The following is a 19,695-nucleotide window of genomic DNA, read 5'->3' on the forward strand; positions in this document are numbered from 1 at the left end:
TCTAAAAATCACACCACAGGTGCAAAAACACTTTCCTTCTGAAAACAGGCCTAATCCCTGAAGGTCGGCCCGCTGCACTGGGAGCACGTGACGTAGATGAGTGCGTTTGTGAACACCAAGGATGCAGCTGAAAATAACCAGATGGTTATAGCAATGAATAATGCTCCCCTATATTTTAATGTTATTGGGAAGGGCTCGTTAATCAGTGGCTCTTATATATGGCATGAGACTTTGTTTACTGGCACAGTTTCATTTTCCTCTGTTTCAAAAGTGTACTCGTAAATATACCTATTACCAGTAAACCTACTCAGACGACTGCTGGGCAGAGAGTGAAACTCACCATCGATAGATACCGAATAAGTTTGTTATGGAATTAGTTTAGTTCCATTTTTTTGTTCCTGTATTCATCTCGTCTTGAATAAATATAATTTTGCATGTCTTGATGTCATTTCTAAATGGCATAATCGGGTGAAGTATTAAACCGTTGAGTGCTACAAATAAACTAAAATCTTCCAAACATCTACAGCATTTGGGTACGGGTTAATATGCACATGCAAATTGAAGAAAACTGAGCGCACCGTATGCGTGTTTGTGTATATACTTGCATATGTTTGACATGGCCTGCACTGATGCATTTTAAAAAGGTGTGGGTTTTTTTTTTCAATCACTTCTTTGTTTCGTGTGGTACGTTTGCGCACTTACATACATCACATGAGGATTTCTAAGCAACGGTGGAATAATACAGTAGAAGTGTTGGCGAGGAGAGCGGTTTGTGGTACTGTGTGACAGTGTGCAGGGTGCCATTGTAGAAACGATTAGCCAGCTCTTTTCCCTCGCATGTGATAGGCTGGTGGGCCTGATGTGGGAGCCTCACACTACCCCTCCCCCCAGTTCCCTCCCCTCCCCGCCACCAACACCCCGAGCCCACAGCGCCTGAGGCTGGCTACTGAGTCAGCAGGAGGGAAAGGTGTCTGCACGGCTGTGGCATCAGAACAAGAGAGAAAGCAAAATAGCTGGAGAAGGATAAAGAGCAGTGAAAACGATTTAGAATAGACACGCTTGCATTTTTTAAAAACAGATGGAGAGAAGGAGCGATTGCGCGAAGAAAAAAAATAAAAAGAAGAGAGAAAAAAGAGCCAGATTGCGATGATGAAGCGAGTTAAAGAGGAAGCATCATCATCTCCTAAATTATTTCAAAACCTCTTCTGCAGAGACCTTTTTTTTTTTTTTTAACATCGTGATGAAGATGTCTACTCTTGATAGCACGGTGGCACACTTTGACACGATGAATAACGCCCCGTACGTGGCTGGTGTTCAGTGAAAACGATTCAACACACTTCAGCGTGTCCCAACAGAATCTGGTAAACGCGGCGCCCACCTCCTGCCCGAGTTGCAGGCTTTTTTTTGCCAAGGCCTGGCTGCATCTCAGACAGCGGACACAGACAGAGGAATGCTGCAGAGACTCACCATTGTGTGGGGAGAGGCAGAGGAATGCAGGCTGCCAGGCGACGTGCGCTGTCACCAATGAACACAGCCAGAGGCCTCCAGGGCCAACAGGCCCCACAGTCAAACGCATCTCGCCCCTTCAATCTGTGCTACCATACCTAGCTTCTGCGGACAGTGTTGGTGTGGCCAGCGTGGCTTTCTAAACACGGAGTATCTCGCTGAAGAGATTAGATACAAAATGGCCCGTCAAATAAGAATGAGTTATCTGAATCAGGTATTTGAGTAAATATTTGTTTTAAACAAACCCTGTTCATCAATCTGTGGATCTTGCATTCACAATAATGATTGGCACTAATCTCCTGTGGCTGAATGTCAACTGACCAGACATTTGACCCCCAATAGCAAGCCGTTTCCAGCCTCAGCCAGTTCTTCCACCCGATGTTTTGCAACAGTAAAGACTCACACTGATGGTCGTCTGTGAAAAGTGGCTTCACGTGAAGCGCAGAGCAAGAGATTGGGATGGAGGACAGGATGGACGAGTGGCTTCCTCTTTCACTTCCTATATGAGGGTCCAGTCAAGTGACTCTTTGTGAGAGTGGTAGGTTGTATGTCGCAGGAAAACGCAGCTTCGACGGCTGTGGTTTCCGCTCAGGATGTCCAGTCGTTTCTGCGCACGGTTGTGACACTGTGAATCATGCAGTGATCACACACGCACAGGCACGTCTCCATGGACATGGCACACACACACACACACACACACACACACACACACACACACACACACACACACATACACGCACACACACACATACACGCAGACATGCCTATGCAAATACAGAAGATCATGTGTGTATGCGCTTTCTTGCTCTCTCACACAGAAAGCTTTTCTCTTTTTTCGATGTTGCCACATCGCAAAAGATTCCATGGTAATTACTATTGTAAGCTACTACTGGTAATGACTTAGATTATCACATGATGGGCTCTGCAGGCTCCAACGGAGTGGATTAATGTGTAGCCTCAGAACTACAATAAAGATTGTCTCGCTATCTTATTGGCTGTAATAAGGAATCTTGCTTCCTGGGGACGTTGTGTTTCACATGTTTGTGCATGATCTCCTGGGGATCTGATAGGAAGGTTCCTTGATAAAGTGCTTGTCACGTTTCAGTAGACATCCCTGACAGAAGTGTGACAAAGTCCTGTCACATCACAGACCCTGGACTTGAGTTACAAAGGGTGAACTACTGTATGTAATGATTATACAGGTGCCTTCCAGCGCGACACAAGCATTATAAAACAGCCCGACCCTGTAAACGAAGGATGAAAAACAGAAGTGTTTTACTGGCCTGCAACACAGGGGTAAATGAACTGTGCATTGGAAGTGACCGATCATTTTAAATATAATTCGATGACCACAACCTCAACACCTTGACTTTCTTTCATACGATGGACACGCAGCATATTCTTCTGTTTTTTGTGAGTGACACTGCAGTTGGCAGCATGAATAAGAGGCCAAAGAGTGAATGAGGGGTCATTAAAGAGAGGAGAAGAGTAAAAAAAAAAAAAGAAGAGAAGGAATCTCCTTTCCTTTCATTCCCTGCTAGGATTTCCTGTTCTGTTTTATGGGGGTCATGCAGCTGGCAGGCGCCCTCCTGTTTCTGTCCATAATGATGACAGGCGTCCATTAGTGCACAGTAGAAACACGAGCCACAGAGGTTAACTCAGGCCACCCCCCCTCCCCCCCTCTCGACAGCCTCTTCCCTTTCCACAGCCCCCGGCCCCCAGTATACGGCCTACCTATCTATAGGGCAGATAATTGTAGCTCTCAGTTGCTGTTGGCAAAACTTTGCTGATTATGGGTCAGCTCCTGCTCCGACACCAGCATGTGCAGCCTGGCGAGTTTATCACAACGTGGAAAGGAAGACCCGGCCCTGTGGGACCATATTATGTCTCTGGTATATAACAAACTCGCATCCAGGAAGAGTAATGGTGGGACTGGTTTTTGAGAAGAGCGCAGCAGATGAAATAATAAATAGTTCTTGCTATGGTTCGAGAACAAAAGAGAAGAGAGCATGTTGTTTTTTTGGTGGGGTTAAATGTAGAAGATCTTTTTTGGAATGGTGGCAATGAACGGTGGCCCAAAAAGAATAGCAAAATATATCCTTGAGAAAAAACTATTAGCTTGATCAGGTTTAGTTGGAAAATCCAAAAGAAATGACACTTTTACACTGTGCGAGCGACTCAAAGAGTGGGAATCGCAGTTGAACAGATGATAGGGTTTGAAAAGTACTATTCAGCACCCGTCTTCATAAGTTTCTGCGGGTGTCACTGACATGAGAATATGGCAGCGGTGTCATACGTTCTGGTAAAGTCTAACAGGCCTCCCTGGAATTGGGTGTGTCTCTCCCACTGATGTGTCATGTTATAACGTCTCCCTTGTGTCATAACTCTTCCCTCATGTTTCTCAGATGCACCATGCTGAACTTAAAGCCATATAATTTGTCCTTTCGGCTGATTTTAGCGCAGCCGTATCCGTCTCTCTGTCCTCTACGCAGCTGGAGGATTTGGCAGGACAGTGTTCACACGCCCATTCTTTGGTTCTTTGGCCATCTTTGTCATCATGGGCGATGTTAAGCCTCTGCTACAACAACTGAGTAACAACCATCTGTGTGCTGCGGTTGGACTGTCGGGAGAGCAGCTCGTGATTCGCCAACACAGGGCTTATGAGGACTCTATTTAAGGGGATGCAGGCCTTTATACTACAGTGAACCCATGTACTTGTTTGTTCTTTTTGTGGTCAAGATACAGGAAGTACTTTGTTCTGGGATTTAACAACAGAAGAAAAAAGAAACCCGAACTTCTCAAAAGAATGAAATGAAAGGTTACAAGTAAAATAAACAATGTTTATAGAGGGTGTGATAAGAATTCCCACTAAATTTAAGATCGAGTTAATTTGTTAGACCAATGTAATTTGAAAATACTGGCGGCTTCCTGTGATTCAGTTGTTACACATAGAAAATATGTTCTCATGGTTACATGCAAATGATCAACTTTGACAACCTGCTTTATCTATTTTTTTGGCAACTTAGGGGGAGCAGACACAAACTGTAAACACCAACAGTTTATCACCGTTTAAAGGATCAGTTCGACTTTTCGTCGCAGACTGAATACTCATCTGTTCAGACTTCACCTTTGCCCTGAAGTGATAAAATGAGTATCTTTCTCTTGTTGTCTCTAAATGTAGCACTTGAAGTAGTTCTGCATATCTGACGAAGTTGATGTGCTTGCATGATCCTTCCAGTCTTTGTGGTTAAACCCAGACGGTTGAACGCACTTATTGTTAGTCGCTGTGGATTGAAGCGTCAGCTAAAGGAATGAAATGGTATGTTTGAGGAAGCTACAGCCGAGCTAGCAAGCTAAACAACACCAAAACTTACTTAACTTACTTATCAAACTTAACAACACCTACCTGCGAGCCCTCCTAATGCTCAGACTTAGCACGGTGTATCCTGTTTAATTCCCCGGTTCCAACTCCACGATGTCGTCCCCATAACAGCCCGCCACGCCAGAAGTAGGGTGTAGTCGCGGATCGGGTAACAACAAAGGGCTTTGGGTCGTGTTGCGTGTTATAGTGGATGACAGCTCACAACGTCCCAACATCTCATTTAAGAAAGTGAATCTTGGTATTTCTCAAAACGTCGAGTTGATACGCCACACACGTTAGCTATTGCTTATTTGCACATCGCGTGGATACGGATCGGTATGTGGTCACCTCGTAAATATGACTATACTGTCTAATAATATTCATTCATAGTCATGTGAATGATATATTGATACAAGACTAATTCCAGATTTATACTCTGTACTTGTGTATTCTGTGCGGCACCTCTTGTCCGCACCAGGCTGCATCCCATTGAGCATAGCATGTCATTTTCTAGCGACATTTTTCAGCAAGTGTGTGGCACGTCCCGCTCTCTGTGAGCTCTCCGAAAACCTACTCTGTGGCCCTGTGGAAGCTTTTCCTCAGAAGTATGAAGTAGGTATCAGAGTCTACAACAATGCTGGCGGCTCCGTGAGGCTGTAGTCCTACTGAGCACGGCTAAGGCACAGCTCTGGGCTGCTTTTAGCTAAATGCTGCTGTCAGCATGCTAACATGCTACCAATAACAATGTTAACGTCTTGATTCTTAGTACATATAATGTTTGCCATGTTCACCATCTTAGTTTATCAACTAATTAAAATGTCGACCTGATGATGCCACGAGACAACCTGAGAGAGACATGACTGTCTGTCCTAAATCACATGGCAAGACATTTCATTCAAAACCACAAATGTTGACCTCATGGTGTCAAAAGACGAAAAGTCACTGAAGAACATGAAGATCTGTGCAAGATGTTGTTCCACCCAAACAGTTTAAATATTTCAGTTTTGGCCAAAGATATGGCCTGATAGACATTACTATGATTACAGCTGCTTCAAGAATTAAATTTTATATATATATTTTTTTTTTTTTCAGTCAGGAATTTTTGTTGAGGTTGTGCTGGATTGAATGATATTGTGTATTGTATCCTTATTACATACCCAAAGGAGGTCTTTTTTGGGGTTTGGTTTGTTTCTTGGTCTGTTCGTCAGCAGAATTACGAAAAAACTACACAGACAGATTGTTGGTGGTGTAGTATGGGTCGAGGAAGAACCCATTCAATTTGGACGCATTATTTTTCACTTATGGAAATGACCTTGACAAAGGGCTGCGCTCTGTGAGTGCCCCTTTTAGTTCATCATGAGATACAGCCTGTTTACTGACTTTAAAAGTCGTTTTAGCCTTTACAAGACATAAAAGAATTGGTATGATTGCCCTGATGCAAATTATATATTTTAAGCAGCAGTTCAGTTTTGGAGACGAGAAAGTGAGTTGTGTGAAGTAACACACTGCCCACACGTGGTCAAGCAGCGGCCTGCAGCACTTACATGTTCAGGCTAAACAACAACAACACAAGTGGGTGGCCTCCGAGCTGTAACCCAACCAACTCTGACCTCAACCTGCACGTCAGGTGCTGAGAAACGTTTAACTGTTCAAATGTTGTGGGAACTCGTCATCTGTTCGCCTCCCGCACGTTTGCACTGGCTCCCGGAGCGTCGGCGAAAGCTCGAACAAACTCAGACAAATGAGTTTAAACAACACCGCGCCAAAGTATTAGACGAGCAACATCCGGGCCCAGAAAAGAAAAAGAAAAAACAATATTGAAATGCTGCTCTGCCGTTTGGTGTATGTCAGCTTCAAGTCTCTTTTGCACAGGCGAGGTTAAAAGGTCACCATAAGTCTGTGAGTGACAGCAGTAATGGAGAGCGAAGCTATATTTAAATCCCGAGGAGAGGAACAGCCTTGACTCATGTGTGGACCTTGTGCATCCTCTTTCCGCACAATAAAAAAGAAACTGCTCATCTTGTTGAATTTTCTAGCATATATGACTTATTCGCAATAATTATTTTCGGACCCTGATTGTGAAATCTATTCCGCTATCTATTTACTCATCTATTTCTTTAAAATAAACGGCATTTAAAAAGAATGAAAAACAAACGTTGCTCTCATTTCCCCTCTTAAGTAAGAAAGTAGGTTGTGTTTTATTGGAAAGAGTTTGGTATCGCTGCCTGGTTTAAATAGATTTTATTGATCGGTGTGATAAAGTGAACCCTCTCTTTAAAGATTCCTTCCCAATGTCCTGCTCAGGGAGTTCAGCTGCTTTGTTGTCTGAATGGATCTGGAGTCTAACTGTGTTGATTTGTCTGTGGCAGCTGAGGTGTTTAGTAAAGGCCGCTGTGGTTGATTGGTGGAAAGAGTGGAAAGCAGGAGCATTGGGCTTTCCCACAGAACCAACAGAGAAGACTTTGAAATAGGAGCAGCTTTCTCAGAAGCTTTATCAAGCCCTGATCACCTGATAAATCTGTCAGAAGCCGCAGCCCCGTCCAAAGGAACCTGTTATTCATATATGCTAGTAAAACAGATCTTTTGAAGGACTAATCCTTTAATCCCAATTCATTGTTTCATCAGCAGAAGAAGAAACACTTGTGTTTGCTGCAAAGACTTAAACTTGTTATCGAGAGCACTGCTTCCAAAATCAGTTTAAAGTGTCCCATTATGTTTAAGATTAATGGGGAAAGTGTGGCACATGGATTGTACGTTATCCCCTCAGTCTTTGTCTTTTCAGACTGGCTTTCCCCCCCAGGGACTACTTTGACATGCACATGCATACCTATCTGTGCTGCCATCTCTTTACAGTATATCTGTGTCAGCAGCGGGCTGAGGCAGGAGCATGAGAAATGGAGGCAAGCTCGGTCCTCAGTCCCACGGATAGGGGCTGTGCACTCAGCTGTAAACGGCGTCTGTGTGTGTGTGTGTGTGTGTGTGTGTGTGTGTGTGTGTGTGTGTCTCGTGTGTCTTTATTTCCATCTGTTTTCATCACCTCTGGAAAGGTGGCATGACGAGTCTTCCCACAGGAGTGGCGAGAGCGTTGCCGTCCCGCACCTTCCTCCTCTCCTCACCTTACTTGATGACATGGGCCTTATCGCTGCATCTGCCGGGCCAGTTAGTCCTTCCCCTTTGTTTGAGGATTAGGGGATGCTACTGCACCCATTGTGAGCGACGGAGCGCTAAGTTGGGAGCTTTCCGACACGGACGACGCACAGACATCTTCCTCTGTCCGTAGTCGGAATCAAACAATTATTTCAGATAATCTTATGCATAATTGAATAATATCTGTGGTTGCTGTGATGAACTCTCTCTGACTGCTAAAATATGCAAATATCTTCCTTTTTTTTTTTTTTTACTCCACATTGCATTAAATCATCATTCTGTTTGGCCTCAAGCTGCGGGGGAGAGAGGTGGCTTGTTTAGAGCCACACATCAGGAGGCTGTGAAGCTACGTACCTGATATGATTAACTAAGATATAGAGTCCTCCGTAATATTTCACAGCAATATAAGGTCAGAGCGTCATATATTTCGTTCAGTTTGACTTCAGGAAATGTTTCACAAAAGTACTGACAGCATCAAAGAGGGGATGCCTTCACTCCATAGCGAGCCACCATTACAAAGAGAGGTTGACCTTGCCTTTGGCCTCTTGGCTGTCTGACAAAGCAATCCCCATGCTCTAGTGCAGTACGGCTGTCCTCTAAATGAAAGTAGCTGAGAGGCGAAGGGCAAAGAGGCCTATGGAATATCAATGTGCGATGCTCTCAATTAAGATTAAAGCTTCAAATGGAATCCTATGGAGCCGCTTCCCTAAGAAATGCTTGACATTTTACCCTTGCTGACTCTGGATAAAAAAAAAAAGAGTCCTGCGCCACCAGTACCACCACCGCTACCAGCGCAGCTGCTAACTAGCTGCCCCTCCTCGGCAATTCACTGAATTCATTCTGTAGATATTGACTTAGGCTACAGTCACACTTCTAAGAAATAAGTGAAATGGATCATCTTACTGCCAGTGGATGATAAGAATACTGAAATATGAAAAAGCATCTGGATCAGCAAAATGACAAACTGGGGGGCAGGGCGGACGGGGGGTGGGGGGAATATGAGGCATGATAAACCCTTAGAGACAAATTCCCAGCTAGACGGAGAACTGAGGATAGGAAAGAGGGGAAGAGAGGTAAAGGAGAAAAATAAAATATACATCTGCAACATGCACAGTTTACATATATATTTAAGAGAGAGCCTCATCAATTTACAAGAGACAGCCACAGATATATGAAATATGTTAGACAGTCTGATCTGAAATAGATTCATTATATCAGCCACTATATTTTACATTCAGTTTAATAAATAAATACATCACATCTTTTCTCATAAAATGGCACACAATATTGTCTGTTTGTTTGCAACGACCAAACAGTCAATTACTAAGCTACCATTCTGTGCTTTATTCCCTATAATTAGTACAGTGTTGGAGATTTATTTAGCGGTTTGTTAAGATTCAGCAGATGCCATTTCTGGGCCAGTGGCTTCAGTTTGAATATAAAACACGAGTCGGTATTTACATGGAATATGCGGCACATTTCCTGGTGATTTACAGAACATGATGTCAGTTGTTTGCATCTGATTTTGTAGATTAATGCAGATTATGATGTTGTTTACAGTGTGTATCTGCCAGTATCATCACATCTGCGCTGTGCAAGCATTTCTAGTTATGACTTTGGTACAAAAGACACAGCGGGAAAATAGTATGTGGCCATTTAATTAAAGACAGTAAATTAGTAATAACTGAAAACACACATCTAGTCATTCTCATGAAACTCCAGGTGGGGCTAACCTATATGTATAAAGATAATATTACATTGTATTGATGAAAGTAAGAAAGCAGGGGATGATAATGAATGCGATGTAGAAAATAAGATCAAAATGGAGCCTACGTGTAAACTCCACCCTTGATAAACAGAATTCCACATCACGCTCCAACTCTGCAGTTAACTGAATCAATGCAATTCCACTTGTGCTGATCTTGCAGACTGAAGCCCTTCCCCCACCCTCCCTCCCTCCCTCTCTCTCTCTCTCTCTCTCCCGCTCTCTTTCTCTCTCTCTCTCTGGAACACACACACAAACCCGTCTCCCTCCCTGTGCAGGTCTACCCATCGTAACACATTAGCAGTAGAAGCCATCACACAATCAAGACAAGGCAGCGTATGAGACGTCAGGCCAATTTGTTTCCTTCTTGGAGCTACATCACATTAGCAGGGTGGCTATACCCTTGAGCTAAATCCAAGTTCACACAGAGGGAGCGGGCTGCCGGACAGGAGGGCAGCAATGTCAGCACTTTTCAGACGGCTGCTGACAGCAGACTGACATGTATGAAAAAAATAAGCTTGATAGTTTGAAATACGGTCCTTTGGATGTTTCTTTTTCTCCACATTTCCTGAGGCCCGCAAGAGAAAGAGTGCACACTCGGAAAATTAAAAAGTTCTTCAGTCAGAGGTCAGGACATCAAATGAATCTGTCGAGTAACTGAAAGGACCGTATTTTATTTCCACTCTCATCAGTTTCTTGTGTATCCAAACAAATGTGATAGGAGTTCAGCTCTGCCCACCCTGAATCAGAAGACAGACGTGACTCGGAGAAACCAGTCAATAGTTCAATTATCTGATGTATGTCTTGCTTAATTAAACATATAATTGACTATCTAAGCACTAATGATAGCCATCCCATTACCCATGAATCCAATGGATTTGTCATAACCACCACTTGACCCCGCTGTGGATAGGTTGACCCCAGGTGCAGGGTCAGAGTGTATCCACTGTTCACCGCTGTTCGAGGCTGTATTTCCCATCGCATGACTCTGAATGTGGCTCTCAGCTCTGCCAAAAACAGTTGGAGGGAAAAATGCAATTACTGCAAGATTATCATACTGCTTCCGTTTGACTTTTCTGACTGAATTCATGAATATATATGAATCCATCTTGCATCTCAATCTGGAACAGCCCCCATCTTAGCCCCCCACATCTATGTTTGGCTGGTGGCATTTTTCTTTGTTTCCTCAAAGTGTGTTCTTACAGGAAGATTAAAGCGTTACCTTGAAAAAGCCAGACCATAATTATAAAAGAGCGTATGAAACCTACACAATTTTCAGAACACTTTGTCTGTGAAAAAGAGACTCCAGAAGAAATAATTTCCAGAACTTTGAGGGAGATTGCATAAAGGATGTGTTCTTCCTAAATATCTTGGTTGTCAGGTGAAAACTTCCAAAATGTCAACTTTTCAGGAAGCAATAAACACAACCTGTTTTTTAACATGATGACCAAGCATTTTTGAATTCATCCAACTGAATTTGGAAAGGTTATCATTAGATTCAAACATTTAAATTGAAGGAAGAGTCATAAAAATGTTTTTGCTGACAGTTGAGAAGAGTGATACCACTCTCATGTCTGTCCATTGAGTATGAAGCGAGTCAGGAGGCAGTTAGCTTAGCTGGAGCTAAGTCACTGTGCTCGGCGAGGAAGTAGCTTTCTGTAAACGACAAATTGTTGCTTTTATATTTTAATTTGTATACATATAATAAACAACAACAAGATAATACATTTATAATTGTTGGATGGTGTATTAAACTCCACACAGAGCCAGGCTAGTTATTTTCCCCCTTATTTTTTATCTTATGCTAAGCTAAGTGTCTCCCGACTGTAGCTTTAGTAGCTTTATACTTATTAAACAAGAGAGTGGTATAAATCTTCTCATCTCACTATCAACAAGAACAGGATGAATTTCTCAAAATGTTCAACTCTACCTTTAACTTGATTTAATGAAGACTAGTTACAATTTTTAACAACTTTTGTTTGATTTTAGTGTCAATACAACACCAGAGTTATGTTTTTATGCAATATATATATATATATACATATATATATATATATATATATATATATATATATATATATATATATATATATATATATATATTTAGTGTTTTTCATATAAACATTTGTATTTGACAAAATATGCTATATTTTACAAATGCTAAATGTTGTAAAAGCACAAACAGAGACACACAACGTTTGACACAAACAAAATAGGAGCTGCATCTATTATGAATATAACTAGTTATTTGATGTCAGTTTTTTGTGATGAATGGTTTATTATAGGTTTCTTTAATCTGCCCTTACAGAACATATAAAGCCATGAAGCCATAGCAAACAAAAGCACAAATAAACTAACTGAAGTTGAATTCACAGAGATAAATTGTTACTTGATGGTTTTATATAATCTGTGCAACAAAGACATTTAGGTATACACTGCACACTTTTAAATGCCTGAGATTATTCCCATACTCAACCCTCACACACACACACACACACACACACACACACACACACACACACACACACACACACACACACACACACACTCAGAGCACCCCTCTCTCTTAAATGTATCACCAACCTTTGGACTTCCCCACTACTCCCCTTAATAGCTCAATCTGACGGATCATTTAAAAGCCAGCTGAAACAGACAGATGGGTAATGGATTGCATGACAAATCAATGCCGAGATCAATGGAAGACATGCATCAATAAATGGATAGAGAGCTGCTGAAATAGACACCAGAGTTAATGTGGAACAGTGTAGAACATCATTGTGTGGAGCACACAGTGGAGAAGGCTAATACGAGTCGCTCTGGCTGATAAGGTGTCCTTTTGAATAATGGAGACAACAAACTGACAGTGATAAGCTAAACTTAAGCTGAGCTGCTAGAGTGTGGCTGAGAGCTGCGTATTTAGTGCCCATCCCCAACACACACACACACACACACACACACACACACACTCTCTCTCTCTCTCTCTCTCTCTCTCTCTCTCTCTCTCTCTCTCTCTCTCTCTCTCTCTCTCTCTCTCTCTCTCTCTCTCTCATAAAGACAATTCCTATGCCTACTGTAGCTCCACAGCAGTTTCCTGCCAATTCACACGAGTCTAATCATGTGACAACCCTGATCAGACTGACGCGGTGGTGAACTGGACTGTACATACAGATACAGCTCAACATCAAGTAAAGGACAAATCTGTGGAGTTTTTTTTTTTTTTTTTTTACAAAACACAAAGTCCCAGGAATCTGTTCTCTGTTCTCATCTGGGACGTGTAAGCAAACACAGAGTCACCTTCGTCAGGGACAAACTATACGCTTGTTTTTCAGATGTACGTACAGAATGCTGAGCTAACATGCAGGCGCACATGCTGTTATGGAGGAGCCGCTCACCACAAGTGTTGAACTTGTGTCGGACCCAGGTGGCGTTGTGACCGGACTGACTCATCGTTGCAGCACCGGACGCTCCAGACTTGTGGTTTAAACATTCAACTGCGTGAGACATCCCACTTGCTGATATCTACATTTAATACTGATGTCAGCCATTGTTAAAACTAGGCTTCGTAATAAACAAAATAAATTGGATTCTTAATAAACCTCGGCTTACACAAGCAAGTGGCAAAGACACTACAGCTGTTTCTCATGGGCCCGTGCCATAAATCTCTGTTGAATGGCTGGTTTAAGGGTGGGTGCTAAGGAGCAGCTGTACCCGTCTAAAAATAGCGGCAAGGCTTCTGCTGGACAGCGTGTTAAAGCTCAACATGCAGTATAGCACAAAGAGCCTATCAACAATACCTTCCACCTGCATTAGCCTAACTGCGGCCTGGCGTCAGCATTAAAACGCAGGAAGTGACTGACTGTTGTGCAAACTGAACGTCCGTGCTTGTCACTGTGTCTGACTCACACACCCAAACAACGGCCAGATCCCGACCACATAATTCAGACACACTTTATTTTTCCAATGAGCTGAACATTCATTATCAGTGTGTCGTGGCCCGAGGCAGAACGCTCCCTCCTCGGTGTAGTGACAACCACCGGCCGCCCTGATGGAAAACAAAGCCAAGATGGCACAGCAAACACGAAATCATTATGACAGGCAGAGTTCAACATAGTAGGACTGAGCACACTAAGCACATTTTATCAGTGTTTCCTTTCAGTCAGGCTCTTTCTCAAAATAAAAAAAACAGACTGAAACTCCTGCATCCAGTGTGTTCAGGCTGGCGATACCAAAAAGTGTGAGTGTACATACGTAAGTGTGCGTGTGTGTGTGTGTAGGCGTATTTGGGGTGGACACACCTGTTTGGGTGTACTGGAGGGTAAATGTGATTGCTAAACACAGAGGCTGGCAGTGTTTAGAGATGCCAAATAGCGCCTCTGGGAGTCACTATATCTCACAATCTGACTAATGAAGGCCAAGTAATCAAGCTTCAAACTCATCAACCATGTTTGCTGTAATTAAAAGGTTTATGTGCAGCACCAGGAGAGCTGTTTGACTCTTTCAGTCAGTATCAGAAGCCAAACCTGATTTTTGTTATTTCCCAGAGCCAGAGCCAAGATCGGACACGGACTCCACTCCTCTGACGGTCGGTTTATATAACGCCATAACAAACACTTTGTGCCACCGTTGGAAGTCCAGTCTGTGCGTTCACACTCAAGTAGAGAGGAAACCTGAATAAATGTACACAGTGATGGATATAAGTCAAATAATCAATTGTATAACGAGTACTGTCTGTCAGCAATATCCTGATCTACTCTGTCCTCTGGGACTCTGAGGGGCTGTTAATGTAAAGTGCTGCCGTCATACAACACAGCCCCCGGCCTTCAAATCTACATTTCATACACTAAAAATTTTGAGAACTTTCCAAAGACTGAAACACTTCATGCAAATACAAACATGCAAGCGTAATAAAACACATGGCAGTTTTGCAATTCACATCTACGTACCTTTGACATTCAGTTTATAACCTCGCTGTTAGTAAAAGGTTATTTCACATCTGCATGGGTGTGATTTGTCATTATGCACAACAGCATGCGCGTGCTGACTAACTGGATTAGGCCTTAACACAATATTTGGTAGGGTATAATGTTACACCTTCTGCCAGACATGCTGACATCCACAAGGATTTTACCCAGCATGCAGCATGAGAAGTCCCTGCTACAATTCTCCAGAGATCTTAAGTGACCTGATGAGGACATCAGACGCTAGCCATTTGTCTCTTTAAAACAAGTCCGCTCCAAACTCAAAAATTAATACTGTGCAGTTTTATACAGTGTGAGCGAGGGGAAGGTATATAATAAATAACAATAAAATGTGATTAAACAGGGATAATTCAGGCGGGTATTTGTGGTGAAAAAGACAGATATGGCGCTGTTTCATTCTAAGAATTAAACCATTGCTATTTCCAGGGTTTGAGCCTGTTCATAAGGCGAGGGAAGGAAAAATGATCTGTGAGCTTGTTTTAGCTGAGGACAGGGCTCTCTCTGGTGGCGGAGTCCTGCTGGTGTTACAGCAAACGCTCATCCCAAGTGGAACCCCAGGACGTTAGTATAAAATACACTCTTTCTATCAAGGGAAGAAAAGAAGAAGTAAAAAATAGATATCGTTTTTTAATTGTCACATGTGAAGTGCAATATGAGCGCTGTGCCGAGCCTAATACATACTGTTGTGTTGTGCATCCCCCACAGCTTCCTTGATTGCAGACAGTGTTGCTTTGCAGCAGCCAATTAAAAACAAATAGCGTTCTCTCGCATTTCCCCGACCATTGTTTTTACTTGTGGATCAATTCTCTGCAGCTGCTCCATTTCACATAATGGCTGCAGAGGTTTTTGATGTGTTTGCCCAGCAAGAGATGCACACGCCACATGAGGACCGTCTGCTGTTCTCCTCTTATTGCCATGTAATAGTTCCAAGTGTAGGTGATGTTCATGCTGGATGCTAATATTGTGGCATCTTGTAAATGAATGCAATTTGTAACACTGATCTTGTGGTTAACTGCAACATGTTATAATTACTGGTTATAATCATGCTGAATTATGACCTTTCAGTACTTTCTCTGGAAAACACACCAAAGGTAATATCAACAAATCAATACTAATATGGGTGAAACTCATTAACCAATAGATTCAGTATTTAATATTGGGTAAGCAATCTCTGTGGCCATTAATAGCAGCCAGCAGGTTAATTATTTCAAGAGGCATTTAGTTGTGGAAGTACTCTATTTTTCTTTAGTAAAAGAGCATCGCTAAATGTGTGTTATGGTGGCAGAATGGCCCCTATCGATATCATTTGATTTTGTTGCAGCCATAGTAAAAAAGGAAGAGGTACCATATTATTAAAGCTGCAAGCAGTGCACCTCCGTGTACGTCAGTAATGAAAGAGGATCTCTCATACAATCAATATACTCTAGTTAAGTATAAAATATTACAAAAAGTGCTTAATTTCAGGATTATTAAATTATCTTAGTTACTTTCTACCACCGGAGTAAATAAACAATAAGACATAAAAAAAATAAACTTCATTCAATTTCAAACACTTACCTGCATGAATGTCTCACCTGTCATATGAATAAAGTTTGATTGACAACATAGCAAAAACATTTTTTTCAATGTTTATGTTGAGCATCAACTTTAAAAGTATATATTCTACTTGGCAGTGACCCATCGTCAATACTTCATGCAGTACTCTGAACTTTGGGCTGTTGTCAAATGTTTAATGCAACGCCTTTTTATGAAATACATCTTGTTCAAATTGTTTGTCTCTGTAGATCATTCTGCGTGTCTATTGTACAATAGACAGCAGAGTCATTAGCAGAAAGTTTGTTTTATACCGTGATGCTATAAAAGTTTATTCTCATGACTCATGAGTTTACAACCTTCAGTTGATCATCTGTCAACACGATCCTGTGATCACCTTCAGATCCCTGCTCTCCTTCACATACCACTTACCCACACTAACATGTCTCCTTTTATGAATATAGCTATCTGTTCATATTGATATGGGATAGTTACGCTTTATATTGAGTTAAACATTATTCACCTCCATTTCAGAGTGAGTGATACTATAATAACTCACACGTCTCATCAGAGCCAAGACTCTGACTTGCTTTGATCATTCACAGTAGGACCTTTGTACCTTTGTGTCAGATACGAAGACAACTACACAGTTTGTGGCAGGCTTAGCGGCACACAGTGTCCAAGATAGAACCACGATTCAAAATGTTTTTTTAATTATTACTAATAAGGAGCAACACGATATAATAACGGAACATAATACAAAAGCGAGAAAACAGCAGTTTAAAAAAATCCAATCTATGTGTCAACATCAGTGTTCATTTGGCATTTATGTTATTCCAAACGAGCACAGTCAGCCCACCACTTTGCCTCTTCACCGAACAAATTTATGACATTTTAATTTTTTGGAAAACATTTCTATTTTGTATGTGCTCCAGCCTCCTGCAGGCTTTGCTCTTGGGATATCCTCTCAAGGCTCCGCCTCAGCACCTGGGAAAGAAACAAAAGCACTCACTGCCCAATAAAAGGGACTGTGAGTGTTTTCTCTTCCATAGCTTCTGAATATCTGAAGATGAAATAGAAAAAAACCTTGAAGGAGCGCATTGGTCATCTTTGTTGGTTCTCAAACAGGCTTGTGGCACTCCGATCGCACACCAACGCTGTCAAGCAAAGTCATTTCATATTTAGTTTGTGATATTTTGGCCCCAGAAATATGTAGATTTTCTTTTTGAAGAGACGATCACTGATTGCACTTACCCGACAGAAATGGTGAAAACATGATTCCACTTTATTGTGCTCATATAAATGTAGTCTACTGCTGTTAGATTGCTGCTAGACAGCCCAGCTAAAACACGACTTTAGGAAGTAAGTCTACTTCACAATTGTGCCAAAGTATGACACACATTTTGTATTGTTCCAAAATGTTCTCTCCAAACAAATCATTCACACAAAGCTAAAAAAAAAACTGACATCAATACTTTCAATACAGCTACACAGCAGTAGTATACGGTATCAAGTAAAAAAAAAAAACAGTGCACTTTAGAAGGAAGACTTTAAGTTAGGTACATCCATCTGAGCTATTTTCAAAACTTGGATGAACATAAAACTCAATGTTAAATAAGAACAAAAGAAAATACATTTTAGCTTTAAAAAGAGAAATAACAAAAAATATAAGATTCAACAAACAATCAAGTCCCAACTCCCCTGTCAAGCTAAACAAAAGACTATGAAACAATGAGAAAATGTCTCAAATCATAAAGCTCAGTGTGACAGAAGAGCGTTCTGGAGCCTTGTTGTGCGTTCAATCGTTATAAAGGTGACCCAGCAGACGATTGAAGATTGAGTGTCCTGGCTGGTTGGAGACTCCATCGTTCTCACTTTCACATTCACAGACATGGTTGCTTTCTGCCATCACTATTACTACTATTCACTAACGTAACTACTGAGGCAACATGTATTACACTGTCAAATACAACTACTACAACAGCCTTTAGAAAAATGTAGAGCATGTTTGTAATTCACAGAACACAGACACACACACACACACAAACACACACAAACACACATAATGCAACACAGCACACATTCCAAACGTAAAACTAGAATTTATATAACCACAATAACACAAAAAATTAATTTTCCCCAGTTTTTTTCACGAGATATGATAAAATATGATGAACCTGAATGTAAAGTTACTACAAGGAACTATTATTTTGTGTTGATTTTGCTGTTCCCCGTGGACAGAAGTGGTAGTGTTTACGAGCACCAGACTCACAAAAACTTATAATTTCATGCAGGCGCCCGACAGAGACGAGCGCTGAGAGTAATTATAAACACAAAGACACTCTTTCCGCTGATTGATTACTTATGTTGGTCATATAGAGGCAGCACTATTACATTGAGACCGTTTCATGTCCATTTAAAAGTTCCTCACACGTACTTTGAGCTATGAATGGAATTTTTATTATTATTTTTTTAAATACATGAATGACTGAATGAAAAGTACTTTGGTGCTCACAGTTTCCATCAAATTAACTGCATGTTGGAATTGCGAAGAATGTAACTGATGTAACGATGTGGACCATGTCCATATTAAAGGTTATTCCGGCTATTTATGACCAGCCAGTGAAAGGTGATGTGGGGTCTGATTGTGGATTGGCTTGAAGGTCCAATACTTTTATTATATTTGTATGTCTTGTTTATGTTATGCTATCATGTTAAAACCTGTTAATGTTAATGACATGTTATGGCAACATATCCTGGCATTGTATGGCATACTATGTGATGTCTATCGCACACAATATTTTGTGGCATACTGTATGAATATGTTTTATTTATTTGAATGGCATCCTACCATATGAATCTTTTATGGTAAACTGTACTATTGTTCTGACTTTCTTTTATGACTTTCTCATGAAAGTTTCTTTGACATGCAATGTTAGGATTTCTTTTATGGCAATACCATGCCTATACTGGGAAAAATTACATATATATATATATTTATAAGACAATATGTTGCTTTACTGGTGTCTCTCAACTCTGAGTCCGTCCAGCAGCTTCTGCTCGTCTCAGATTCTCGTCGCGGAGGCGGCTGCGCTGCTTCTGGCGAGCCTCCCTGTGGTTCTCCAGCCACAGTGTGTTCTTGTGCACACTTATGTAAAATAACACATCAGGCACACAATCGCTCAAATATACTTTGTTTCAGTTTCCGTACAGACTGTGGTGTTTTTCAGGTGTACCTCTCCTCACCTTGATGTCCTCATCTCATCCAATCGGCTGCTCCTCCCACAGCACCGAGGACCGACAAAGTAGACAAAACGTCTCCTTCAATGAGCTCTATTGTCCGTTTAAGGTCATCTGAAGCTCTGGACAACGGAGACAATGATGTTCTCGGGAAGTGTAAATCA

Source organism: Clinocottus analis, unplaced genomic scaffold (genome assembly GCF_023055335.1).
Source record: "Clinocottus analis isolate CAN_PGR_092001 unplaced genomic scaffold, fCliAna1.0.p SCAF_3, whole genome shotgun sequence".
Taxonomy (NCBI): Eukaryota; Metazoa; Chordata; class Actinopteri; order Perciformes; family Cottidae; genus Clinocottus; species Clinocottus analis.